This window comes from Artibeus jamaicensis, unplaced genomic scaffold (genome assembly GCF_021234435.1).
Source record: "Artibeus jamaicensis isolate MK-2021 breed Jamaican fruit bat unplaced genomic scaffold, CSHL_Jam_final contig_465, whole genome shotgun sequence".
Classification (NCBI taxonomy): Eukaryota; Metazoa; Chordata; class Mammalia; order Chiroptera; family Phyllostomidae; genus Artibeus; species Artibeus jamaicensis.
In genome coordinates, this window is record NW_026521843.1 from 13,580,380 (window position 1) to 13,608,181 (window position 27,802).

General features: G+C 48.0%; 1 protein-coding gene and 2 long non-coding RNA genes across 9 annotated transcripts in view; 2 read left to right on the forward strand and 1 right to left on the reverse strand.

The window, feature by feature from the left end:
* Positions 1-658, reverse strand: part of DTNB (dystrobrevin beta) — a 173,683-nt gene extending 173,025 nt beyond the window's left edge. For 4 of the 6 annotated variants that reach the window (XM_053666874.1, XM_053666869.1, XM_053666875.1 and 1 more), the window contains exon 1: positions 640-658. The gene's annotated coding sequence lies outside the window, so the exon portion shown is untranslated. Of the gene's footprint in view, positions 1-12; positions 251-639 lie in introns of those variants that run through there. The other 2 variants (XM_053666871.1, XM_053666872.1) reach the window with 2 other exon arrangements.
* LOC119050410 (uncharacterized) lies at positions 339-9,257 on the forward strand. Its single transcript, XR_005082740.2, has 3 exons — positions 339-1,567; positions 6,535-6,673; positions 9,143-9,257. It is a non-coding gene; the product is annotated as an uncharacterized LOC119050410 (long non-coding RNA).
* Positions 9,258-9,281: 24 nt separating this feature from the next.
* On the forward strand, positions 9,282-20,568 carry LOC119050411 (uncharacterized). Of its 2 annotated transcripts, none has more exons than XR_008391965.1 (4): positions 9,282-10,770; positions 17,052-17,100; positions 19,990-20,114; positions 20,487-20,568. It is a non-coding gene; the product is annotated as an uncharacterized LOC119050411 (long non-coding RNA). The 2 variants fall into 2 exon arrangements; XR_005082741.2 differs by lacking the exon at positions 9,282-10,770 and adding an exon at positions 16,398-16,493.
* The last annotated feature ends 7,234 nt before the right edge of the window (positions 20,569-27,802 follow it).

Below are 27,802 nucleotides of genomic sequence, written 5' to 3' on the forward strand. Positions count from 1 at the left end.
CGCGGTCCCCACCTTACTCACTTCCCGGCCGGAGCAGGGGGCGTCGAGGTCTCCCGCGGCCGCAGCCTCCTCCGCCGCCTCCGGCCCGGCGTTCGCAGCAGAGACGGCACCAGCGCTCTCAGGCCCTGGAGCCGCCCCCGCGGCGAACGTTCTCAGCGCCCGGCTCGCGCCGCTTCCCCGCCCGGCACGCGCGGCGAGCCCTCCCCCGGTGCGAGGGCGCGAGGACTCAGGGCTGCAGGCGAGCGCGCGCCACCGGCGCGAGAGCGCGCTTGGGGGCGGGGCTTCCGCCGCGCCGGGGAGGGGGCGGGCGCGCGTCTGGGTTCCCGTCGGGCCCCGCCCCCTGAGGCCGGGAGGGCCAGGCTCCCCTGCTGGCCTCGGGGTTCGCGGAGGGCAGGTGAAACTCGTCCCCTGCGGACGTCTGCCGCACGCCAGCGGCGGGCGGCTGAGGTACGTTTCAACTCGGCAGGTATCTGCCGGGCTAGCTGGATACTCCGCCCGACGTGACTACAAGGTAAAGAATGCAAAGAACCACCCCGTGAATCATTCATCCACTCCTCCTCGGGAAACAAGATCCTCCCCTGAATGATTTTTCCAAGTTAATTCAATTCAGCAAGCGTTTACTGAACACTGACTCGGTACCTAGCGCTGTGCCGGGTGCTGCGTGGGTACACCATCCCGGTCACGGTCCTTGGTCTCGAGAAGCGCATAACTTAGTGGAAAAGCAGCCGTATAAACAACCTGGACTGGTGACCCGTGCAAAGCCAGTCACAGGGAGATGCTGTGGAGGGCTTCGGAGCAAGAGATCACTTCCGCTTGGACCGTGGAGACAGGTTCCTAGAAGAGGTGGCATTTGTGTTCAGCCTTGAAGGAAGAAAAGGACAGAGGCTTAGTAGAAAAGGGGAAGGGCATCGAAGACGAGGAAAACAGCTTGGGCAAATGAACAAAGGGTCGCCAAGGTTTCCCATCTCAGCATCGGTTTTTTTCTTTTAATGTTATACATTTTTGATAGAGTCCTTTCCAAACCATGTAAAACATAAGATGATTCCAAGTTAGAGACAGCTAAGCCTTTTTAATGACTCCAAAGCATCATTTTCCTCAACGCTCTTTAAGGCTGAACAGAGCAGTGTGCTTCAAGGACTACTGCATGTGAGTGAAGTGTGTTGACTCCCTCAGTGAAGAGACCCGAAGCCAGCCTGTTTTCAGTCTGGTATTGACTGCTTTTTGGCACCTTATGATGAGGCAGATCGAGCCACCTGCTGCTGTCTGCCTGCCTTCAGAACAAACTCTTCCTCCTCCTCTCATCTTCCTATTTTTAAACCCCTATGGTGAAGGAAAAATGCTGGCAACCAACTTTGTTGAGTGGGAGTAAACAGATTCCTCAGAAAAAGGCATCACCTTTCCCGTGGGACCCTCGGGACAACTTGGCATGCTTAGCAGACATGATCGCTTGGATGCAGGGCCTCGACTGCGTTCTGGATGTGTTAAGATGCTAAGAATACAAAGAAGAGACATCTTGTTTATTCATTTACCACTTCTGAGCACCAACTGTGTAGGAGGCATTGAAAGGGTAAAATATTGATTCTATTCTGTGAAAAGATGTGTAAATGATATAAGATAAATATGTAAATATTGCTTTAAATATTTAAATATTTGCCCTACTGATGGAAAGCAAGGTAATTTCAATATGTGGGCCAGACTGTTATAAACCATTCTGGGAATTGACTACTTTAAGTACACTCATATTAGCATTTCCCTATAAGGTTCTGTGTTTTATCACCTCCTGAGTCCTCAGAAAACATCTCTCAAACATATTTCAATCATTCTCCCCTCTCCAAAAATCAACTTCTTTTTTACCTGATTGTCGTATTCCTTTAACCTCTATTCATGTTCAAGCTTTTCTTATCCTAAAGAAAAAGAAAGAGCCCTGGCCAACATAGCACAGTTGGCTGGAGCAACGTCTCACATACTGAAAGATCATGGGTTCAATTCTGGGTCAGGGTACATACCTAGGTTACAGGTTCTGTCCCCAGTAGGGGCGCCTGCGAGAGACAGTCTATTCATGTTTCTTTCTCACATCGATGTTTCTCTTCCTCTCTCTCTCTCCCTTCCTACCCTCTCTCTAAAATCAATAAGCATGTCCTTGGGTGAGGATTTTTTCAAAAAAGGAAAAAGGAATAAAGCCCTCTGTTATTCTCGATTGCACCATAGTTATTGCTCCATCTCTGTAAATTCTTTCACAAACACTTTGAAAGTAGTTTATCTCAGCCAACTGGGCAGCTTCTCACTCCTCACCTCATGGCTCTGTAACTTGTCCCCACCACGTCACAGCATTTCTCTCAGTCATTATTGTTGGTTAATCCTAAATGCCCCAGGCCACTCCGAGAGCATTCCACTCCTCCTGAAACACCAGGTGTCTTCACAACATGGCTCCTCTGCTAACCCTTGTGACCACGCCCGTCTCTGGTCTGTCCTCGGCCTTCACCTCACCCCATGCATTCTCCCTGAGTCATTTCATTCACTCCGTCTTCATCTGCCACACTTATCAGCAACGCCCAAATGCATTATCTAGCTCAGACCGGTCATCAGGGTTCTAGATACACAAAAGCCTGCCAGACTCACCTACCTGAATGTCCTAGAGACCCCTCCGGCTCACTATGTCCGGAACTGGTTATCATTACCGTCCACTCAGATGCCCCATTCACGAACCTGGGAGTCGTCCATGATGCCTCCCTCCCTCTCCCCACACCACTCAACAACCCTGTTGAGTTTCCCCATAAATGACTCCAGACTCTGGCTCTCTTAGGCCCTCTCTCCCGGACTATCGTAATAGCCTTTTATCTTGTCTCCCTCCTGTAGTCTTGTTCCTTCCCATTCACATTCCATACAGCACATCAAAAAACCTGCAGAAACGTGCTGTCACAGTGTCACCACTCAGGGTGGCGCACGGGCCTTCCGTTCGTCTAGCCCTGGGCTGTCGTGTCACTCCCTGCACACACCCCACCCAGACTCCTGGGTGTCCCCACTTTTTCTCGCCTCCACACTTTTGTACTTATTGCTCTCTCTGGAGTGCCACTTGAACACAAGCAAAGAATGCCCAAAATATGTGTAGCTGAAGTTCCTGGTATAATGAAACGATTATTCCAGAAACTTTCTGGAAATAAGAAAATGTAAATCTACATAATGAAAGGACCCACAGAAGCTTGAGGAAATGACCACAGTGTGATCAATTCGGAGAGCTAGCATCTTAAAATTATTAGATAAGTGAATAATAATAACAATCTTCCAAATCTCCAGGCAGAAAGTTCAAATTTCTTCAAAGGGTAAGAACACCAGGCTGCAGGACATCCAAGAGAGCTGCACATTCCCTATCACTTCCATCCTTCCAGGCTGGCCTGAGTGAATTGCTTGACTAATGGAACGAGGGGTGTTATGTATAGCACTTCCATGTGTAGGTCCTGAGAAGTCTTGAAGAGTCCAGCTGGGTCTTTGGGAACACTAGCTCTTGCAGCCCAAGCCACTGTGCAAAATATCTGACTCTCTGTGGAGAGGCTTGGAGACTATACAGAGCAGGAGAGGGGCCTGGCCGATCCTAACTAATATGAGTGAAGTCATCACGAATGCCTTACATCAGTCCAGCCATCAGCTGAATACCACTGAGTGGCCCCAGCCAAAGCTACGTGCAGCAGAAAATCATCCAGCTGAGCCCTGCCCAGCTTCCTGACTGCAAAGATTGTGGAATTGGAATAAAAACAGCCCTTACTTAAGGAAACGAGATGCAAGTGAAGGATTTTCTATCGACCATGCTGTTTTGCAAACATCAAAGGCTACAGAGAAAACTTTCTCAAGTGCAGTAATTCAAGGAGCGATGCACATAAGGCCATCCTGAGTACTACAACAGGGAACAGCAATTTTTTTCTACAGCACCAGATGGTAAACATTTTGCAGGCCTAACTATTCTACTTGGCCACAGTAGCACAAAAGTAGCCACAGATGACATGCAAATAAGCGGCTCACATAAACTGGGTTTACCAAAATAGGTAGCAGGCTCGGTGTGGCCCATGAACTGCAGTTTGCCACTCCTATACAAGAGGAAAAGAAATAGAGGAAGTTACTTCAAAAAAAAGTACAAAGCCCATGTGGTTTAAGAAAATAGCATGCCAAGACCCAGTGGGGTTTATGTGTTAGCCTGCTAGAACTGCCGTAACACAGTCCCACAGACTGACCCAGAGAACAGACATTTATTTCCTCACAGCTTTGGAGGCTAGAAGTACAAGACGAAGGTGTTGACAGTGTGGCTTCTTCTGAGGCCTCTGTCTGGCTTGTAGATGGCTGTCTTCTCCCTGTGTCTTCACAGGGTCTTCCCTTTGTACTGGGAGCGTCTTTGTCCTAGTTTCCTCTTCTCACAAGGACACCAGCTGTTCTGGAGTAGAGCCCCCCCCCCATGACCTCATTTCAACTTAATTATGTCTTTAAAGACCTTACCTTCAAATGCAGTCACATTCTGCAGGACTGGGTAGGACTTCCACTACCTAAACATAAAAGTCGTAGACAAACGCGTGATGTCAATCTTCATTGCTCTGGGCTTGGCAAAGCCTTCTCAGATGCAATACCCTGAACACCAGTGGCAAAAGAAAAAATAGACAAGCTCTACTTCATCAGAATGTAAAACTTTCATGCATCAAAAGACGCCATTAAAAAAATGCAAAGACAGCCTACAGAATGAGAGTGAATATTTGCAAATACTGTGTAGGATAAGAAACATACCCAGAATATATTTTTAAAAACCCACTATAGTTATAAAACAAATAACCCAGCTGAAAATGGGGAAATGATTCAAGCAGATACTTCTTCAGAGAAGAGGGTCAATCATCCCATGGAAAGATGCTCAGCATGATTAGCTATTAACGAAAGTCAGTCGAAATGCAATGCAGTGCCCTCCTCCCCGACCAAGACGCCCTCCTCCCCCACCAGGACAGCTGCAGCGAAAGGCACGGACAGTGTGTTGGTGAGAGTGCGGACAGCGCAGCTGCTCCAGAAAACAGCTGGGCAGTTCCTCAAAATGTTCAATGTGAAGTTATCTTATGAGCGAGCAATTCTGCTCCTAAGTACATACCCACAAGCCTTGAAAATGCTTGCCCACTCAAAATCTATGCACAAATGTTTATAATAGAGTCTCATTCAAAATAGCCAAAAGATGAACGCAACCCCAAACTCCAGCAACTGGTGGATAAACAACATGTGGTGAATCCGATCATACAATAGAATATTATTCATCAATAAAAAAAGAATGGAGTGCATGCTACAAAGTGGATGCCAAGTTTAAGAAGCCAGTCACAGAAAACCACGTATTACATAATCCTATACAATACATGAACTACCCAGAATAGGCAGATGTGTACAGAGACAGAAAGTGGATTAGTGGTTGCCAAGGGCTGGAGGGGTTGGAAGCTGAGAAAGGACAGCTAATAGGTACAAGGTTACTTTTCAAATCGGGGAAATTGTTCCAAAGCTGATTGTGGCGATGGTAACACAACTTTGTGAATACACCCAAAACCACACACTTTAAATAGATGAATTAAAATGTATGTGAATTGTATATCAATATGTCTGGTTCTTTGAGAGAAGAAAACTATAAAACAATCCTGAAAGACAGGAAAGTATACTTGAACCAGACCTTCGTTTTGCTTAAAATATCTCAACATTGTTCAGATGACAGTTCTCCTTATGTTAATTTCTAAATTTAGTATGATTCCACCCCCCCAAAAAATATAAACAAGTTTTTCTTCTGTAGCTAAATAAATTGATCCCCAAGTTCTTATGGAAAAATAAACACTCAAGAACAGCTACTAAGACACAGAAAAGGAGGAGGCATGAGAGGTGACTAACCCTAGGAAATATGAAAGCACACTGCAGAGCTTCTGAATGAAAACATGGCAGTTCTGGCACAGGAGTAGGCAGACCAATGGAACTAAATAGAAGATACAGGTATCAATCCAACTGCATATGTAAAATCTAGTATATGACAAGCAGCCAAATGGCTAAGGCAAAGGAGGACTTTGTTGTGCACTGACTGGGGATCGAACCCTCAACCTTTTACTGTATGGGAGATGCTCCAACCAACTGAGCCACCCAGCTAGGGCAAAGAAGGACCTTTTTTAAATATTTTATTTATTTCTTTTTAGAGAGAGGGGAAGGGAGGGAGAAAGAGAAGGAGAGAAACATCAATGTGTGTTGTCTCTCATGCACCCCTCACTGGGGACTGGGCCTACAACCCAGGCATGTGCCCTGACTGGGAATTGAACCAATGACCCCTTGCTTTGCAGTCCAGCGCTCAATCCCCTGAGTCACACCAGCCCGGGCAAAAAGGATTCTTTAATAAGTGGTGTTGAGGCAAACTGATAGCCATTGGCCTCTTCTGTGTTGGTGACGTTATGAGGAGGCAGATATTACTAAAGGGAATAAAAAATAGGGCAAACCCTCTGGGGGAGCATTTGGCAATATCTGATGAAACAATTTATATATTTATCTCTCAAGCTAGCACTCCAACTTCTAGGAATTCACCCAAAAGATGCCTCCAAGGGTACGACACACTCTTACACGTGTGAGCTTCCGCATCGTAGCAACATTTGAAGAACATTGGAAACTGCCTGAATGCCCAAACATGGAAGACGGGGTGAGTAAACGACAGCCCTTCCACATAACCGACTACTAGGAAGCAGTAAATAGGAGTACAGATTAACCTCATGGATTGAGACGTGCAGATTGGTAGTTACAAAATGTCATGTGGACAAAATGTCAGCAATATTGTAATGACTATGCTGGTGCCAAGTGGGTCCTGCGAGTATTGGGGACCACTTCATGTATTATATGACTGTCTAACCACTATGCCGTGCACTTGAAACTGGTACAAAATAATATTGAATATAAACTGTGATTGAAAAAAATTTTAAAAAGAAAAAGAATATCTTTATGAACAGATACATAACAGTTTCCGGGGTATAGTATTGAGTTATAAAAGCAAATATGTAGTATGTTACCTTTGACTTATTTTAGTAAAAAGAATGACAAGAACGATAAATTAGAAAACAATAAAACTGGTTTCCTGTAAGAAACTGGGTGAGGGAAAAAGGTGGAAAGGGTAGGGAGAGAGGGGCAATACTGGATACAGCGTGTCTTTTGGTGTATAGTTTGGCTTTGGGAAGCATCTTCATGTCATATACAGTCACAAAATAAAATAAAATCCATAAGCCTAGGGAAAAATGAAAGCCTGGAACTAAACTTAACAGGAACAGATAAACCCAATTACATGTCACATGAATGACACAACCACAGTGAAGAAGGGAAAGAGGTAGACAAAGCAATCTTGAATGCAGTGCTTGGACGTGCCCTCAGTCTGGTGCGAACGATAAACTGGGGGGGGCGGGGGGGGGCGGGGAGAATCGATACCAGTAAAAGGAGAAACACACTGGCCAGTAAGAATAGTTTAAACTGTGGATTATCTTTATGTCTAATATTTACAAATTAAATAACAAAGTATGTGAAATTTAATATCCAGTGTTAAAGTGTTTTGGGGAGAAATGTAAATAATACAACCTCTCTGGAAAGTGATTGGAAATACCTATCAAACTCTTTTAAAATGTTGACATCCTTGCCCTGGCTGGTGTAGCTCAGTGGACTGAGCATTGGCCTGTGAACTGAGGGGTCACCAGTTTGATTCCTGGTCAGGGCACATGCGTGGGTTGTGGGCCAGGTCCCCGGTCGGGGGGTGCTAGAGGCAACCAATCAGTGTTTCTCTTCCTCTCTTTCCCTCTCTTTCTCCCTCCTTTCCTCTCTTTCTGAAAATAAATAAAATCTTTAAAAAATGTTGATATCCTTTGACCAAGAAATTCAAATTCTTGCAGTTTATTTTGTGAAAACATTAAGTGATGTGTATAAATTTATGCATTAGGGTAGCTTACCAGAGTTACTTTTAAAAACTAAAAAAAAAACAAATGTTAAGGTACAGGGCTTTGATTAATTAAATTACGAAATATCCATGAGATAGAAGATGCCACAGGCATTAAAATCAGAGTGTAAAAGAATATTTCATACCATGGGAATGTGTAACATAGTGTATGTAGCATAATTCAAATTTTGCTTAAACATATGTGTGAGAGGCAAGTTTAACAGAAAAGGCGGCAAAAGCATAAAAAGGCATTTTAAAGAATAGCAAACATATGGCAAGTAAAAGTATGAAAAGATCCTCAATTTTATTAGTATGTGTATTCAGAAAAACGCAGATTAACACTGCAATAGTATACAGCTACTAGAAAGGCAAAAGTTCTAAAGTCTGACCATCACAAATGTTGGGCAGAAGGCGCTCACCTGGGACCCTGCACCTTGATGCTGGGGATGGAAACTGGTGCAGTGTCTTTGGCTCAGAATGAAATCTGTATACTTCACATCCAACGGTCTCCCCACAAAGGCAACCAATAAAGTGAACCAGTGTATCGTTTGAGTGAAAAAAGCAAGAGACATATGGTTATAGAATGATACCATTTTTATAAAGCTTAAAATCAAGTAAACCCAAATAATTTGCATAATTACTTTTATAAAGCAAGAAAATAACAAACCCAGACTTTAAGAAAATAGTTACCCTGTACCAGGAAGCGGTGGCTAGGGGCGCACTTAGGTGAGTGACGATTATTGCCGATTACTCCTGATTATTGCCAATTACTTCTAACGTTTTACTTCTTGGTTTGTGTGTGTACAATGTTACATATAGCCTTTTGTATCAAGTATATTTGTGTCTAATCCTTTTCAGTTACAGTCAACATTCAATGTTATATTATTTGCAGGCGTAGTTGTTAGATATCAAATATCACATTATAAAAACAATACAGGGAAAGAGTGTGTGTGTGATACTCCCAGAATAAAAGACTGGAAGGATATAAACCAGGGATTCATATTCCAGGATTACCTGTGAGTGGTAGGATTAAGAGTGATTTTAATTTTCTTTGTATTTTCTTTATAGTCTCAAAATGTGTTCAATGAAGATGCCCTTTTTAAAAAACAGGAAGAGTATTTTTAAAATCTCTGCCAGGCCCTGCCCCATTTTCAGTCTGCAGTCTGAACATCCCAGTCTTCGTTTCCGTGGTTGTAGGTCACCCGGGAAGAGGAGCACAGTGAACCTCCCAGGCCGCTCAGGGCCGCAGGTTTGGCCAGGCAGGAGCCCACCGTGTCGGGAAGGAAGCTGGAGGAGGCACAGAGCTGCCGAGGCAGGCAGACACCTGCCGGCCGAGTGTCGCGTGGGAAGCAGGAAGGTTGCAACAGCTCAAGGAAAATCATTTAATGGCACTGAAAAACCATTCCTTGAAGTCAGGAATGCACGGCAATGCCCCCCCCCTCCACCGACCCCACCAAAAAACCCTAGTAACATGTGGGCGAGAATCCTGGAAACTAAGCATCGCAATTCCATCCTTGCATCAGACTACGGTAAACTGACACCATAATGTGCGGCAGTCTGTTCTCCAGCACTTCCAGATGACACGAGAGGACTGGAAAGGGTCCAACAGAGGGGAATTAAAGTGACAAGCAGGAAGAGTGTTCTTTACATGCTGACAAGCAAAAAACAAACTCTGGCTTTCAGAGAAAGACGAGAGCTCAGACGCGATATGGCGGGGGTGTGTGTGCACCGTGGGAGCACAGTCGCCGTCCCCAGATCGTGGACCAGTGCGAGGCAGCCCTCGGAGGCTGAGAGAGGCTGATTCGGAAGAAACGAAGAAGGGTCTGCTCGGTGGGCAGTGATGTGGACATGCTTCCCCCCAGAGGCTGCTTCACTGGTCCTCAGTCTCGTCCCAAATCGTGGAAGGAAGACTCCCCGTCAGAACCTTCAGATGGGGAGGTTCTGGACGGGGACGGGATGGCCAGAAAGAGCAGCAATGCTGGGACAAGGGTGTTCCTATTCTCTGTGACAGCTTGTGGATTTGGAGAGTCTGTGGCAAGTTGCAAGGAAAACCTTTATGAATGAAACTTTCTAAGACTTACATCAGGGACGGCAGCAACAAAACTGTTCCTCAGTGTCATACTGGAGATTCCACTAAACTGATGCACAGGGTAACTTCTGTGTGATCACAGGAGTAGTTGCCATATTTCCACACCGCGGGCAGCTCAGGAGGCCAGGGGCTGAAGGAGACCCCCACAAGATCCACAAGAATTACCCCAATAGGCAACCCAGGGGCCACAGTACCAAGGAAAGATATCTCCTAGGTGCTGCTAGTTTAAGGTGCATAAGGCTGAGGATTTATGTGGTATTTTCAGATACCTCAAAAGATCAACAAATTCTGTGTTGACTAAACTTTCCAAACTGGCAAGATTAGTCCTTCCAACTGTTCCCAGTCACGCTGCATACCAATCACCCAGTGCACTTTTGAAAATGCAGCTAGCTCCGGGATCCACCCGAGATGGACTGAAGTTTTCAAAGTGCTCCCAGGTGATATAATGTGTGGCGGAAGTGGAGAGCCACTGAGCGTCTCCATTTGTTCAAGTTAATTATTCGGGAGCTTCTGGCTGCAGGGCGAGCGCAAAGGGCATGGACGAACAGGCCAGGGTGGAAGAGAGAAGTCGATTCTGCCACGTGTGCTGTGACACTGGCCAGGCTGTTCCTGCAAGGCTGGTGGGGGTGGGGAGCCGAGCCGCTTGCATTCCTGAATGTTACCAGACAGACTTGGACGTCGGAAATGTAACTCTGCAGGGTGCCTGGTATCCTGCGAGGAAGGGAAGAGAAGAGAGGTACGCTCCCTCTTCCTTTTCCAGGGTCCTCTGTAGAGCCAAAGAGAAAGATGCATGAGGTCAGCAGTGCCCAGGAACAGGACAGTGCTTTCTTGTCACTAATGCTGGGCTGTCCCATCTTTCTTCTGCTTCTTGACACTTGTCTTGATTTCCTTATCTTGCGATTAGCGCCTTCCGCTCAGTGTCTCAGCGCTTTTCAAGCTCAGCCCGCAGCAGTCTGGGCCCTCTTCTTGTTCCCTACTGCAGATTCTTTCAGGGCCTGGTCACTACTGAGGGGTGCTCCTTGGGGCCTCTGTGGCTTCCCGTCACATCCATCAGAGGGCCCTGGGAGGAGCAGGGGTGTTCTGGGAGGGAGGGGAACCATTTGTGACAGAGGAGGAACTACAGCTTGTCACGATCCAGTGATCTGTGGCTCCCAGATGAGGACCATGTGTCTCCCTCTGCCATGGACCCTGAGCTTGTCGACCAACAGCCACCAGATGCCTTGGACCCCTAGCCCTGCGTACCCTGCACTGAGTGATGGTTTTCAAGCCAAACCGACAAAAGGAGCTGCTCCACCAGTCCACAGAATCGTGGGAAATTAAATCATTATTAGTCTAAGTAGACATTCTCAGGATGGGTCTGTAAGGCAGCAGCGGATAAATGATAAAAGCCTTCTTGGAGGAGCTAGTCCTTAAAGATCAGAGAGGGTGAGCGCATGAAGAGCCAGGGACAGGGCTTTCGTGGCATTGCAAGAGAGAGTAGGAGTGTAAGCAAAGCCCTGGGGGAGGCGAGGACGGGCTTCCCAGGCTACTTCGTGTTTGCTTTGCCGCAGTCCAGAGGAACTACTCCAAGGAGGACGTCCAGGAGCCCCTTTCGGAAAGCAGCACCAGCAAGTCTTTCATTGGTCAACAGAGATCTTGCTTAGCCGTGGGGCTTAAAGATCCAGGGCCTTCCCACCTCCACTGCCCAAAGACACACCATGGAAAAGACGGGCAGGGTGGCGACGGCCAGAGGACACACCTGCAGTGTCACTTCGTGGCTGTGCCTTAACAGGAAATTAGCAAACACGCAAATGGCACCGACGGGGCATGGAGGTCTGGAGATCCGCGTGACTGTACACGTGCAATTGTTTTCAAGCCTGCAGCCACGACCCTGTGCCTCACTTCTCTGGGTCTGTCTTCATTTATAAAATGAGCAGACATCCTCCAACTCTGAAAGGAAGAGGTTTGAATGCACAAATCAGTATGAAAGCGCCTCCCACATAAGAAGCAGACAAATACGTGTTGGATCCGCGGAGGCATCGGCAGTGAAATGGACTATGGGGCCGCTGAGATACTGCTGTCCGCACATGGGTACGGCTCTTCTGGAAAGCCATACGGGCATAAGAATCAAGAGTCATAAAAATGTCCCTTGACTTGTAACCCCATTCTTGGGAATTTATCTCATGGAAGTAATTGAACATAAGAGAAAAGCTATAATGCATCACCTTCAATGTATAAGAAAATCAGAAACAATCTAAATGTCTAATAAAAAGGATAAATAAATAATTGCCTGGGTAATATCACATAGACATTACAGGGATTACTGTGAAAGCTGTGGACTCCTAGGAAAGTGTTTATGATTTTACATTTAGTGAAAAAGGCCACATATATAATATTACTGTAACTATTTACAATAGACTGCATATGGACAAGGCTAAAGAGAAATGTGCAAACAGTTGTGTAAAAGAGCTGAGGTTACGGTGACAGCCTTCTTATTACTTACAGGTCTTCCTTACCATAAAGTTATTTTCTAAACCCCGTGATCTCTCTCTGCTCCCACCCTCAGGACCGAGCAGGCATTCCTGTGAGCAGGTCGGGAAAGCCCCCCATGCATGGCCTGGGGAGGCCTGGAGCCCCTCAAGCTGTAGGTGCCCTGACATAGGCAGCGACCCCTCCTGGGAGCATCCAGCAAGCCCACCAGGGACCCAGGGGCCTGACCAGGAGTCCCTATCCAAAGAGAGGGTCACTTAGGCTATCTGGACCTCCATCAAAGACAGTGACTCGGGAAGACAGTAGTGATTGTGAGAGACCCTGAAGTGCCCTGTCTTTTGTCCAAGGTGGTTCTGACAGAAGAGCTGATGACAGGGGACCTGCGCTGCCTGAGGGGTGACCCGACGCGTTTCTGTTGCCAGAAAGCAGAGGAGCACAGAGAGAAGTGCCTCATCCCCCCATCTGAAGTGATCATGTCCATTTAAACCAGCCGCTTCGCATAAGACCCTGAAGCGGATGTAAAGATGACTAAGACAGGGATGTCCCTGCAAGGAGCTTGCTTCCCAGTAGCACGTGGGGCTGGGGGCTGGGGAGAAAGAGAGAGAGGATCCTGCGACAGGCAGATCACTCGCCAGGTAGGAAAACCAGTGCCACCAAAGTCAGGAAGAGGAAGAGGTCATGTCCAGCTGGCAGGATGACTGGCTCTGGTCTCTACAGAGGAGTCTTGTCAGATGTAACAGCTGCTCGGGCGTAGCAGCCAGTGGAAGCTAGAAGACCACGGGGAGGAAGTCCTCGGTGCACTGGGGCAGCGGTGAGCGGTCAGAGAACACACGGTGAGCACAGTAAAAGGGCGGGCAGGGAGGCGGCTGGAGCCAGGAGGGTCACACCACTGCCTGGCAGTGACAGGAGTGTGGAGACAGAATGGGGGCAGGGCGGGTGAGGGGAGACTGGAAGTGAGCAGCTAGGCAGGGAAGGAGCAAGGAGAGCTTGATCAGGCTGGGGTTCCAGTAGCTGAGTGAAAGGAACAGAAAGACCAGTGAGAGGCACACTGTAGGGGCAGGACCAATAGGGTTTGGTGACCGACTGTGTCCCGTGGGAGGAAGGAGTGGGAGAGAACTTCAGGGCTCACAGCCCGGGACGCAGACCCCTGGGGATGCTGACAAGGCTCCAGCTGGAGCAGGAGGTAAAAGTGGAGGGTCTAGGGACCTGTCTCCTAGGTCAGGAGACAGTGAGTTGAATGCAAATGGCTATGTCCAGCAAGCAGCTGGACTTCAGGGGTGAGTTAGAGTTAACCAGTAAGAGCCTGTGGGCCGAGAGGGAGAAGGGTCTGAGCAGAGGGCTGAACAGCAGGTGTCAAAGGAAAGGCAACTACAGAGCAGAGAGGGAAGACCTGGGTGAAGAGTGTCGGCTGTGAGGGTGCAGGGGTGTGGCGTCAGGCTAAGAGTGGGGGGGGGGCAGGGGACAGGGCAGAGGCCAGAGTGTAAGGAGCTGAGAGCACAGTCACAAAGCGGGGACAGCCTTTGATAAGGTTTTCTTGAGTGCGGTGGTGAGGAGAGGAGCAGGGATGGCCGTCTGAGCAGTTCTGCAAGGTCAAGGGGAAGTGTTGGAGGGTGTGCACGGTGGAGCAGGTGTGTGGGTGAGGAGGTGGCGGATGAGAGGACAGCCAAGCACCACTGCCCTGGAGAAGAGGGGATGAGCGTCAGCACATCAGCTCTATTGGAGAGAGATGCTTGATCCTTGAAGGCAATGCTGTTTAAAAAAATTTTTTTTAACAGAAAACTTTCCTTCAGGTAAGCCTTATTCAGTGCCCCATATGTAAAACCATTGAGCTGAAACAGGGGACAGAGCGGGTCAGTGAAAGCCCTCGTAGCCCAGGGCCATCGGCCCCAAGCACTGCAGAAAGGGCTCAAGATGGGTAAGAACGTACTGCGGTTAGTGAAACAGAAAGGGAGATACTTTGCTTGGGGCATGACGGCTGTGTTGAAAAATTGAAAGCTCGCAGGCAACAGAAGGAATTTGGAAGAGTCACACTGAAAAATGAGCTGCTGCTTCGACTGGAGCTGGAAAATCCGGGATCTCCGAGCAACACGAAGGACTGTGGAGCGAGAGGCGTGAACCGGGAGCGCAGCCAGCTGGCCCGGGCTCTCCAGCGAGGTTGGCAGCCGCCCCCGGAGGCAGCGTGTGCCGGCGACGGGCCAGGCTGGGGCTGACTCAAGCCCAGCGGAAGGCTGGCACGGGAGGGGGGTCTCAGGAGCTTTCAAGGACGTGCTGCAGAGAGCCAGCCTTTTCTGGGGTCCCCATTTGCCAAGCCGGATAGCAGGGCTCTCTGCTGTGCCCAGGGATGCGCCCCTTCGGCGGTGCTCCGTGGGAGACGAAGCTGCCTTAGAGGACAGGACGCTAACAACGCCGGACCGAGAGTTCCGGGAAACACTTTAAAAATTCAAAATTGTGGTGAATTGTCCATCGCACAAAATATGCTGCTTTAACCACGTTTAAGTGCGCCGTTCTGTAGTAGGAAGTACAGCGCGCTGCTGTGCGGCCGTCACCACCGTCCATCTCGAGAGTCTCTCCGTCTTCCCCGACCGCCACTCAGTCCCCCTGGAACTAGTTAGGTCTGCGTTTCCCCGTCCGCCCCGCCCTACCCGCAGCATCTCGTTTCAGTGCAGCCTGCAATGCTTGTCTTTTGTGGCGGGTTTATTTCACGTAGCATGTCTTCCAAGGTCATCCATGTTGTCGCCTGTGTCAGGGCCTCCCTCCTTTTCGAGGCTGAGTAGTATTCCACTGTGTGTGCACCAGTTTGTTTACCCACTCCTCAGTGGATGGACACTTGGGTTGCTTCCGCCTTTTGGCTGTTGTGAATAACGCTGCGTGCACATGGGTGTATAAATTCTTATTGAATTCCCGTTTTCAGTTTGTTTGTACATTTACCCAAAAGTGGAATTATCCATGATAATGTTTTTTAAAACAATATATATAACCGAATAAAGGATCAATACAACTTTGACCAAAATGGGTGCTGCTGGACATTTGAAAGCTGGGTCCAAGGAGGTCTGGGTGCAAGGAGGCCTGGGTACCAGCATCCCTGCTTGGGCAGGGCCGATGGCATGGCCGCCGCTCACACGCATTGCCAGCACCCTAGACTGGGGTGTCTGGTCGTCTGTTAGGATTCAGGGCCTGACCCTATCAGAAACCTGGCTGTTTCAATTTCAGGAAAGAGAGGAACCATGCCAGGCTTCCGAAGCCCATCCAGTAGGCAAAAGCATGCAGGTGGCTTTGTGAAGTGTGAGGCTCACAGGCAGCTGTGGTTTGGGCACAGGCAAGAACAGAGCTGGTCAATGGTCAGATTAAAGCCAAGCCCTGGCTGGTGTGGCTCAGCGGGCTGGGCATCGGCGTGCAAACTGAAAGGTCGCTGGTTGGATTCCTTGGCAGGACACATGCCTGGGCTGCGGGTTAGGTTTCTTACATTGATGCTTCTCTCCCTGCCCCTTGCACTAAAATCAGTAAAAAGAACAAATATAAAAAATAAAGCCAAGTTTTAGTGAGGAACCTCAGCCTTCCCTCTGGTATTATTTAGGTTCCAAGCTCAGGCTTGGGAGTCAAGATGGCCTTCTGTTAAAATCCGTGCTCCATGGTCCTGGCGTTGCTATCTTGGGCAGGTCACTCTGTCTCCCTGATTCCCAGCTTCCTCATCTGTACATGGGGTAGCTACAAGGATTAAATTAGATATGTATGTATGTGTAAATGCCTAAGGCAGAATCCAGCACAGAACACAGTACAGTAAATGTTGGTTTCCTTCTTTTCCCATCTCAGTGGCTTCCTTCACTGCCCCTCCCCCACCTTCTTATGGACTTGAGCACCTAGGACCCCTCCTCTGTCTGGCACCTTCCCAGGTAGTTCTAAGCTACCAGAAAAAGAAAAAGGCAGAAACTCTGTGCCTTTGCCTCCTAGTGGTGACAGAAGACCATTGCGGGTTCATACAATAAATGACAGGTTCGTACTTTATTGGTTGTTGAATCAGAGGTCAGCTCTAATTTACAAACACACATCTGAGTCACCAGCAATACATCACTGTAACTAGAGTTTACTGTGCACTATTATTCACGATTAAATACTATTTAGAGGAATAATTACAAGGCATAATTAAATATATCCTATAATTCTTAGGCCCCATCCCATACCTACCATTCAGGGCGCGGGGACCAAGAATCTATATTTTCAGAACTCCTCCCCAAGGTGGCTCCTATTCCTGAGGCTAATTATCACTTGCTCGCCCAGCAGCCAGAGGCCCCAGGTGCTTGGGCAGGGCCAAGTGGCGGCAGCTGTGGGACAAGGGCTGGGGGAGCAGGAAGCCCGTCCACGGCTCCCTCACAACCTCAAGCAGAAATGCCAGCTGCGGCCTTGCTGGCCCTGGACCCAACAGAGGTTTTATTGAGACGACCAGTGCGCTCTGGCTTTGGGACCCTTGTAGGCAGCGTGAGATTCACGCAGTACAAAAAACCACTTGCCTAAACGTCTTTTCTTTACTTACATTGTCTTTTTTTTTTTAAGGCAAATCATGAGTTACCCACGGAACCAGGTTTAGTGTCCGATCAAACAGGTGAGTGGTTTGTTTTTGGCATCCTGGGACAACCCCACCTCCAAGGTGCCCATCGCCCTGAGGCCGCAGTAGGCGCCCCTCCCCATGGCCCTGGGAAGTACCACATGCTCTTGCGCCTTCTTCAACTAAGTGACTGCTGCAAAAGCCTAAATATGCAACAGGGCATTAGGCAACCAATAAAATTATCATAAATATTGTATGAGAACTTAGGAAATATTTATAAAAGAATATTCAATAATATGTATGAGTAAGTGTAGAAAATATCATCATTAGCTATACAACTATGAAAAACAATATGCAAAAAAATGAAACTTGAGAATGGTGACTGTCTTTGTTCAGAATGTTACAGTGTTACAGTTATTAAAAGCCACCTTCCTACTACCCCTCTTCCTCTCTGAATGACAAGGTGATAAGCCATAGTCGGGACTGAGACCTTTAGTAACAGAACTGTATATAATTGCTGAGCAGTCACTGACCTTGAAAGGTCCAAACACATCCCCAGTGAAGTCCACAAGAGGTGGGCTGGTGGCTCTGAGCACAGCCTGTTCTCAGCAACCAGAGCCCGAGCTACCTGCTCTGGCAGCTTGCTAATGGCCCGGCGCAGAGGCCAGTGAGCATGAGCAGCCCCTGAGCAGCTGCTGAAGCAGCAGGCTGGATGAACTCTGAGCTAAACGGTGAGAAACGCTCAGAATCTGTTTTTTTATTTGGACTGTTTCTGGTTGAGCTATACTGGGCGTCAATTCAGACCTCGTCCCATCCTCTATGCCATTTCCAGCCTCTGCCTGAATTGGGGATGGAGGGAGAAGACAGCTTGAAAGTCTTCCTTTCACAGCCTGTGTGATGAGGGGCACTGTGATAATGGCCTATAAATACCCCGGGGTGGAAACGCCAGGGGCTGGCCACTCCTCTCGCATCAACAAGAGGTGGGCTTATACAAGGAAACACAAAGAAATGTCAGTCTGAATGTCAAGTGTTCAGACAGTGAACTTGGTGATGACATCATCTTTCCTTGGGGGAAAGAGAAGGAGAGAATACTGGCACCTGAGATGTTAAGAAGTGATTTGCAGAACTGGGTAGGAAAGAGGAAGGCAGCGTGGAGCACGCAGGGGGACGAATGCGAGTGACCTGGAAGAGCCCCAGGAGCACAGGGATGTCACTTGTGTCGGGGAAGAGCTGGGAAAAGGTGAAGAAAAATGTCTTTGTCAGAGATAAGCAACAGCAGGCACGGTCTCATTGTGATGGTTCCCTTCCCCACTGTAGCTCGTCCCATCCCCAGGAACCCTAAGAATATAAACACTCCATCACTGAATTCATCGCAGCCATGGGTCTGAAAAACAGCTCTGTCAAATGGAGGCAATTAACCACACATAAAGTCGCTGGCTTGCAGATAAAACTTGAAACAGTGATGCACTGAAATAAAACGTGCAAATTTCACATGTGATAAGGTCTGCTGAGGCTCCTTCCTGGAACACGCAGCACCTGCAACTGGTAACTGACGGGACGTGTGCAATGGGATCAGCTGTGGCCCGTTAGCAGTGTGGTGAGACATAACCTAGGTGTGAACAACTAAAAGAAAAGAGGAAGTTAATACATGATGTCTTCACACTCTCTCTACAAACACTACAATTCTTAATTCATGGTTACTGGTTTATTATTCAGTAAATTACCTGCACTCATTTAAAGGCAAGGAACCTATTTTGTACACGTTCCTCTTTAACATTTCAGTTACTGATACCTACATAACAATTCAAGTCAAGCCTGCACATACCATGGTTTCTTAAAAAAACATAGCACAACATACCAAAACCTATGGGGTGCAGCTAGTGCAGTACATAGAGGACAACTGATAGCTATAAAGGCCTGGTGGTTCTAGCCAGAAAATTAGACAAGGAAATGAAAGAAAGGGTACTCAGATTGGAGAGGGAAAAGTAAAGAAAAATTAATACTGTGAATGTAAGTATGATGGATTAAACTGTGTCCCCCCAAAAGATATGCTGAAGTCCTAACCCCCAGACCTTCAAGAAGGTGTCCTTATTTGCAAACGGGATAGTTGTAGATGTTATTAGTTAAGATATGGTCACACAGGAGTAGGACAGGTCCTTAATTCAGTTCGGCTATGGCCTTAGCAGAAGAGAAAACAGAGACACACAGGGAGAAAGCCACGTGGCAACAGAGGTTGAGGCTGGAGCGATGCACCTACAAGCCAGGGAACGCCAAGGATTGTTGGTGACACTGGAAACTAAGAGAAAACACAGCAGGGATTTTCCCTGGAGCCTTGGGAGAGCACAACCCTGGAAACCTTCATTTCACACCACTCGCCTCCAAAACTGTGTGAGAATAAATTTCTGTTATGCTACCCCGCCTGTGGTGGTTTGTTACGGCAGCTCTAGGATGCTAATATGGTAAGAACATACCTTCGTTCCATTAACCTGAAAGAAGGAAACCCCAGGAAAGGCAGGATTCTCCGCGTGGGCAGGACACCCACATTGCCTGTCCCGTCCCTGTCCCTCTTCGGTCAAGAGTAGACGTCTGCTCTGTTGTACACGGCCAAGTCCTGGGGGCCCAGGGCCACTCACACTAAGCAGCTCAGAAAAGGAACTGGATTCTTACTGACTCTGAACTATTACTACGCTGAGGCAGACGCTGTCTTGATGTTCACCCGACGCCTGCCCTGCGCCTCTTCCTCAACAAACAGAGCCTCAGTACGCAGGCGTCTACTTCTTCCCCATCTCCATCTCGGAGCCAAGCCCAGCTAGTCTCCGTCAGTCCAGTAACCCCCTTCCTCTGGCCAGTGACTGGCTTAGGGGTGGGCAGGCGAGGGAAACTCTGTTGGAGAGCTTCCTGCAAATGGTTTTCTTACTCTTATCAAGAGGTTTCGTCTTCTTCCAGTGCAGTCGCTATATCTCACCCTTGAGTGAGATATACCAGGCTTCGAATGATCGGGAGGAAGGCCAAGGTCAAAGCTGAAATGCTGAAGATGGACAAGTGGGAAAACCAGGGAGAAGGTCTCACAGGTGAGAGACGATAGTGTCTGGGCCAGAGTGGTAACCATGGCGGTGGAGAGAAGTTGCTGGGTTTTGGATACACCTTTGAGGTGGTGCCCGCACTGGATGTGGAGTCTGGATGTGGAGTTGGAGAGGAAGCAGATGAGTCGAGGAAGACTCAAGAGTCCTTAGCTTGAACGTCTGGAGGATGGCGCTGCCAACTGCTGGGACGGGAAAGGCCAGGGAAGGAGCAGCTCAGGGTGTGGGGCTGTGGGGGGGGCAGGAGCTCCGCTCCGAGATGCCACATCCAAGTGGAGACGCGAAGAGGCGGTTACAGATGTTCACAGGGAGGGACAGAGGGGCAGGCTGAGGATGTGAGTGTGAGTCGCCTTCCTTCCCTAGACGACCCTGCCGTTCCCTCTGGCTTCCCCAGCCGAACCCTGCTCTGCAAGCCGATAGGAGAGACAGACCCAGAAGGAGAAGGGTTCGTACATTTTTCCGTCCTGGGGTCTAGAGGAAAAGGCGTGCGTGTTGGCTTCCTATTGCTGTTGTAACAACTTAGCACGACTTGGCTTAAAGTGACACGAAATGGTTTTCCCATAGCTCTACAGCTGTTTGAAATGAGTTTTGTGTGAGGGCGAAGAGCAAGGTTTGCCGGACCCCCTCCCCCCCGGAGGCCCTAGGGGAGACTTCCCGGCCTTTCCGGCTCAGAGAGGCCCTTCCGTGCCTCGGCGCAGCGGCTCACCTCACATTTCCTTTTTCTGGTTCCATCATTAGGCTCCTTCTGTCCCTTCTACCCCCTGCCCCGCCGCCCTCTTAACAAAGACTCGTGATTATTCAGTGTCATTTCCCCAGCTCGAGATCCTTCCCTTAACCACACCTGCAAAGTTCCTTTTCCCTTTTGTCATCTCCAGTACGACACACAGGTTCCAAAGAGGAGGGCTCGGACATCTCAGGGGGGACCATGGTTTGACATATTGCAACATACTAAAAATGAGCGTCTTCCCCAAGACAAAACACCTGCCTCTCCCTCCTGAACAGCAGCAGCAAGTCAGTGCCACCACGGACTCCCTGATCGTGCATGTGACTTCACTTTGCTGGGGCAAAAAGGACGCGACCCAAACCAGCCTGCTGCAAACATCGCAGCTCCGAGCCGAGTGCCACTGCCGAATGCACGTAGTTATGGCTCACGCTCTGACGAGGGAGAACGCCATCTACGATGAGCTTCAGGATGTGACAGAGAACAAATGGAATGCTTCGGGAACCCCCAGTGCACTGTGGTAACTTCAGAGACACGACTACCCCCCCGTGTGGAACTGTCCTATTTGTGCACATGCCCATTTTGTTCCGGCCCCACCCAGAGGAGTGTCACTGCACCAGGGGCAGGAACCTGTATGTCCCACGTTCCTCGGGTCTGGAGCAAAGGTTAGAACAAATGTCAGTGAAAACCTGAATGTATTTTTACACTAAATACTAGCTTTGCATGCATTAAAAAAAATAAATGAGGGCCCCGGCTGGTGTGGCTCAATGAACTGAGCACGGGCCTGGGAACCAAAGAGTCGCCAGTTGGATTCCCAGTCAGGGCACATGCCTGACTTGTGGGCCAGGTCCCCCAGTGAGGGGTACATGAGAGGCAACCACACACTGATGTTTCTCTCCCTCTCTTTCTCCCTCCCTTCCCCTCTCTCTAAATATAATAAATAAATAAAATCTTTAAATAAAAGAGAAGCTGTAATTTAAAATTTTTTAAATTAAAAAGAGAAATAAATGAAATGAAACGAGTTCACATTATGAAGGGAAGGGATGTAACTGGAACAATTGTTCACATATGTAATAGGTACACATCCCTGCAGAATGAAGAGAGCGACTCGAGGTGAAGGTTAATGCGTATGAAGAGCGGCGCCCCGTCAGGCCAGTGTGTCACTTCGGTGTTAAACAGCAGCTCTTCCTACCTGGAGCGGGAGGTGAGCTTCATCCCACGCCGCTGCGCCACCTGCCACCCTGGCCTCTTCGCTCAGGTAGGCCTGCTCCTGGTCCGGAAGGAGCCCAGCCCCTTGGTCACGTCTGGGGAGGGGTCAGGGCTGGCATCACCTGCTTGTTTAGACTGTGTTTCTGTCCCACGTCCTTTAGTTCAGTTCCTCTCTCCCAGTGTAGCCCTGGCTTCCTGCCTGCAGTGGGGTTCCCGGTTAAGGGGGATGGAGTCCCAGTGCGCTGCAGCTCCTGCCTGAATTAAAGCACCTTGGCTTCGACCATCTCTGCTGGGAATGGTTAGCAGACAGCGGCTCTGACCAGCTGCACTCCTGGTCCTCGCTGCCTGGCCCCACTGTACACTGACACACATCAACGACCAGACTGGTGACCACTCAACTGCCCAGAGCGTAACATTTTTTCAAGAATGAGTGCTCTAAAAAAAAAAAAAAGGATATTCATAAGCAGCCCTGGCTTACTCCTTTACTCAGCTAGCTTGCTTCCCCGCAAACATTTCTGTGTGCGTGTCAACGCGCACACTCCCCAGCATGGCAGGCTGCCAGGCTTGTCTGGTGCCAGGCACCCCTGGGCCTCCTTAGGAGGCAGTGACCCACTCACTGACCTGTCTCCCCCAGGAGTGGTGAGCCAGTCCCTGATTTTGGTTCTGCCTCACCTTGTTCAGCTCTGCAGTAGATGCTGCTTTCTTTCTTTCTCTCTTTCTTTTGGTGCCTCTGCTTGTTCTTCCCAGGCCAGCCCAGTCCTGCCTGCTCCTCATCCTGGCATGCCTGCTGCACCCCAGCTTGGCACAGCTTTGAGGCTGCTGGCTCCAAACCAGGTCCTCTTCAGCTGCCCCTCCTACACCAACAGAGGAGACAGGACCCCCCCACCCCAGCCATTCAGGGAGTTGTAACATGGGGATCATGGGAATGGCAATGACCAGCTCTCTCTGGAAGGGTTCGTGTGCACTGGTCTGTGCCGCCTGGCAGAGTGCGGAGTCAGCCCAACTGTGCGTGGTTTGGGTTTCAAGCTACCGCAAAGCATGTTGGTGATCTGAACAAGTCATGCAACCTCTTAGGGCCCCAGTTTCCTCACTGGTGCCATAGAGGTGAGATAGTAAAACCCCAGCCTAAGGCGATGGCTGGGCAAAAAGAGGTCAGTCTTATAAAATGCAAGGGCACATGTTTGAGATGTCCATGTTCCCACTATGTGGGCCAAATCCTGTCCAGCTTCAGCTGCGGTTTGCTGCCACCTGGGTATTGTTTACTCTGGTTTAAATATTGATGGGACAAGTGTGGGTCCCGGCCATGCAGCTGGCTGAAGTTCCCAGGAGAGCAGCAATAATTCCAAGAATCTCCTAGTTACCTGACACCCACTGTGTCTTTGGGATTGAGGGAAATTTGGCTGGGAGACACAATTTTTCTGAGGCCACAAGGACACTTGCCCCTCCTCACTGCCCCAGGGGATCTACAGCCCTCTCCACTCTGCTGGGTAAGAACTTCAGCTCATCTCATTGGAGAGCAGTGGCTGGGGGACAGGAACTAGGAGAAAACAACAATGACGTGATACCTGAGTTTGCTTTATCGACGAGTTTTACTCAAAGCCCATCCTGTATTAGTGTTGTAACGACTAGGGTTAAGACATGACTATGTTGTGGTGCTTGTCGTGTAGTACGTGCTCACTAAATGAGGTGTTCAGTCCACAAATGTTTATTAAGCACCTACTATGTCCTGGGCCCTGTACCGGGTCCTAGGACTATGGCAGTATATGAGCTACATGTTTCCACCCTTATGAAGCTCTCAGTTTAGAGTAACACCAGCTTGGAGCAGTGCCTTGAGAGCTAGGAAGGTTAAGCTATCACCATATTTTTCCTAAAATATCATCTTTCCCTAAACACTTTAAGACACTTAAGCTCTTGTGTGTCTATCTTGGAACAGAATACTTTATCCTCTTCTCTAAAGAAATGGTTCTCAAAAGGGGTCGCTTTTGCTGCCCAGGGGACATTCGGCGATGTCCGAAGACAGTTTTTTCTTGTTTTCATTACTTGGCGGCCGGGGTGCATGCTACTGGGATGCTGGCAAAGGCCCTACTACAAACAGGACAGCCCTCGACAAAGGCTCACCTCGCCCCAAATTTCAATGTGCCAAGGCGAGAAACCATGGTCTAGAGGGGCCCAGTTCCGTTCACAGCAGTTATTTTTGGCAGCAAAGGCAGAGAAACACACTTCACCCTCAAACATCCTAGCAAACTGGCCCTTCTGTGCTGTGCTCCATGACACCGGGGCTTGTGGGAGGGGGGAGAGCTGAGGAGGCTCCTGGGGGCAGAGAGAATGGCCCCGCAGTCCGTCCCCGAGTGCTCAGCCCTGTAACTGCATCTGGTGACTGTTATGTTTGACTGCGTCTCTGACAGAAATGAGTTTTCAAACAAAAAGCTCCTGGAAAAGACCTTGTCTTTTTTTAACTCTTTGAAGACACTACTACGATACGCAAATGAACCAAATTATACTGAAGCCAAGTTTTCAGTTCATTTGGCTTTGCTTCTTCCTGTTTTAAAGTGTGTTCAAAGTTGTCCGGGCATAATTAATCCCGCTTGGACTTCAGGGCAGCCCAGGCTTCCCCAGTGACTGGTTTTGACCTGGTGGTTTTCTCACCCGTGTGCAGCAAAGCAATACAATTTTGGAGAAACCAGGGGATGAGGGGGAGTGAGGCAAGATGAAATGAAGCCAGAAGGAAAGGGAAGGAGGAAGGAAGAGAGAGATGGGGAGACAGAGGGAGCGAGAGGGGAAGAGAGAGAGAGAACACCAAAGGAGTTGGGGGTGGGGCTAATAAACACAGAAAGAAGGGAAATGGCCAGTGGTAACTTTCTTGGCTTCAAGAGCCCTGGTTCCCACCCTCAGCTTACCTCGGTCTTCTACCCCGCTTCCCCATGCACTGCATTGGAATCTAGCCTACCTCCCTCTCCTCCAGCTCCCGGGCAGGTGCTGTCTCAGCTGGGCTCTGAAGCAGCATCCTGTGTGGGAACAGCATAGCCCTCTGCAGGGAAGCTAGGATGTGTGTGTGAAATTCAAGACTCTTTTCCATTCCCATTCACCTTGTCATAGTGAATTATCAGAAAATATGTTCTGTTGTTGAGAAAGCTCGAATATCCAGTACCTAGTACCAGCCACAGGATGTATGAATCATGTGCCCACTCATACAGGTTGGATGATTCAAACTATGATGTGAATCCTTTGAACTCCGTATTTCATGTCCCATTGGCTGAACGAGCTGCGCACCATTTCTTAGAAATGAGGTTGTATTTTAAAATGTGCAAACGTCTGACCTGAAATGTGCAAACCACTTTTTTCCAATGCGGTATTTTACTTGGAACTTCTTCAGGTGTTACATGTGTTATTGCAGATTCTTTGACATGACGCTTTGAGTCCACCTGCGGAGGTTGTGCCTTATAAAGTCAACAACAGAAAGTAACAGATTAATCGGAATCAGTTGTAATACTCGTGGTTAACAGAATTTTATGTTTGCTTAAGCATCGTTCTTGCTTTTAAAAACCTTATCATTGGCTGATGCCAAGTGTTCTATAGCATTTCCCTGGTATACACAGAATTTCATAAAAGCTTCCCAAGATTTTCATCACTTCAAGTTGCCCCTGACATAGCATAAAGCAAGTCTTCTTTACCTCCAAAGCACCTTTCTTTTTCTTGAATTTCCCTAATGTTGATTTTGAGCTCCTTAGAAATTCAGTGGGAGTGTCCTTATAGTGTGATATTCAATAAGTCCCCGCATGCCTGCCACATGGCTGTGCTGTCTGTCAGATGAGAGAGCAAGGTGGGCTTTGCAAAATGGGTTATCAATAATGTCAGGCAACTGTCAGGCTGCAATATCCACTGAAGACCTTTCCTCGTTCCCTGTCCCTTCATCTGGGCATTTCCAGGACTGCAGGACCTCTCATCAGGCCAGCCTCCCTCCAGTTCTGAAAGGGTCACTGTGGGGGACACTGAAGCAGTCTCGTCATCACCGGGGGCAGCCCAGACATTCCTCGTCAGCCAGCTCTGTGTCTGCTCTGTCAGCATGTCTCCAGGCCTGCAGATCAGGCCAGTACATGGAAGTGCAGAATGGAACTGATGGGGCCGGAAAATCCTTCACTCTTTGTTCTTCTGACGGGTGACAGGATAATTAGTCCAAATGAGATTCAGCCTCTCCCAGACTATACTTAGTCTAATTGCAGAGCTTGCTTTCCCCTGAAGGAGGCTGGGATTACTCCCTGATAGGTAGCAGAATAGAACAGCCACGCCGGGCCCTTCTCAGAAGGGAGGCACTTGGTGCACCTTGTGTCCCAGGTGCAGAAAATGGGGTTTCACCCCCGGCTCCACCACTAACTATGTGACTTCAGGCCCTTTATTCCCTCTGAGCCTCTGATTTTTATATTAAATAAACATGATATTCTCTACCTCACAGGACCACAATGAGGATGAAATGTGATGCATTTCATAAAGCACTTTATGTGCAGTAGCTGTGTGATACAAATATAGGTGTGTTGCCATAAATAATAGCATTGCTTAGACTTCCCATTTTATAAAGGGCCAATGCCCAATTGACCTAGATACGTGAGATTGGTCATACTTATGATGTAAATTTGTCATTGTCTTCTTTCCTTTACTCCTCTCTGGGACCACTGTTCCCTAATCCTCAAGTTCATGGTTAATGCTCAATAAATATTTGATCGCTAACATGACTATTACAATTAAGATATGAAAAGAGAAGCATTGATTTGGCAAACAGAAGAGATACACTAAATTTAATTGTCTAAGTATATACTAGTCCATACTTATTTGTAAATAAGTATATTTGCAAATAAACTGAGGAGAGGTGACACTTGGAAGAACATGTTTTCATTCCTAAGTATACTTAAAGAGTACATAATATTGATATGACTTTGCCTATTCCTTTGGCTATACGTTTTTGAATTTAATAATTTTAACATGATTTGAAATTCAAGTATGCAATGAACTCTTCCCTCTTTCACATCAGACTTTATTTAAAAACTTCCTTACCTTTCTTGTGTTGTTTGTCCTATTTCCCCACCTCTCAAATGTAAAAAAAAAATTTATAATGCAAATGAATTCTGCTAAATTCCATACATATTTACAAAACACCTATTGTGCAGAACTGAAAAATAAGAATGAAATCTAAGGGATTTTCTTCTCCAACTCACCTATCATAAAACTCCAGTTACAACACACGCACGCACCTGCCATTCGACAACCAGGGTCTCAGTGCTTTGAACCACTTCTTCAACCTATTTGACACCTACGGTCAGTTGTTATTGGATAATAATGTACTTCCCCTTCTCAGTAACTCATCCACCCCCACCCCTCACCCCCCGCCAGGCCTTCTAGTCAAACAACGAGATTGAAGCCTTTTCTCCAGGAAGAAGGGTGGACACTGGCTAAAATAATTATGGCTCAGCTTTGCACTTCAAACTAGACGTTTAAAATGTTCATAGTGGAACAAGTCTTGAAAGCCAGTTTTTTTTTTTTGGAGATAGAAAGTTGTTTTTTTTTCTCTCAGAAATCCTAAAGCTGGGTTTCTACATGAAAAGAACCAATGCCTTTTATTATTTTTCAATCAACCTTAGATTTTTTAAATTAATTTATTAGGGTGACATTGGTTAATAAAATTATATTGGTTTCAACTGTACATTTCCATGATACACCTGTATATTGCATTGTGTACCCACCACCCCAAGTCAAACCT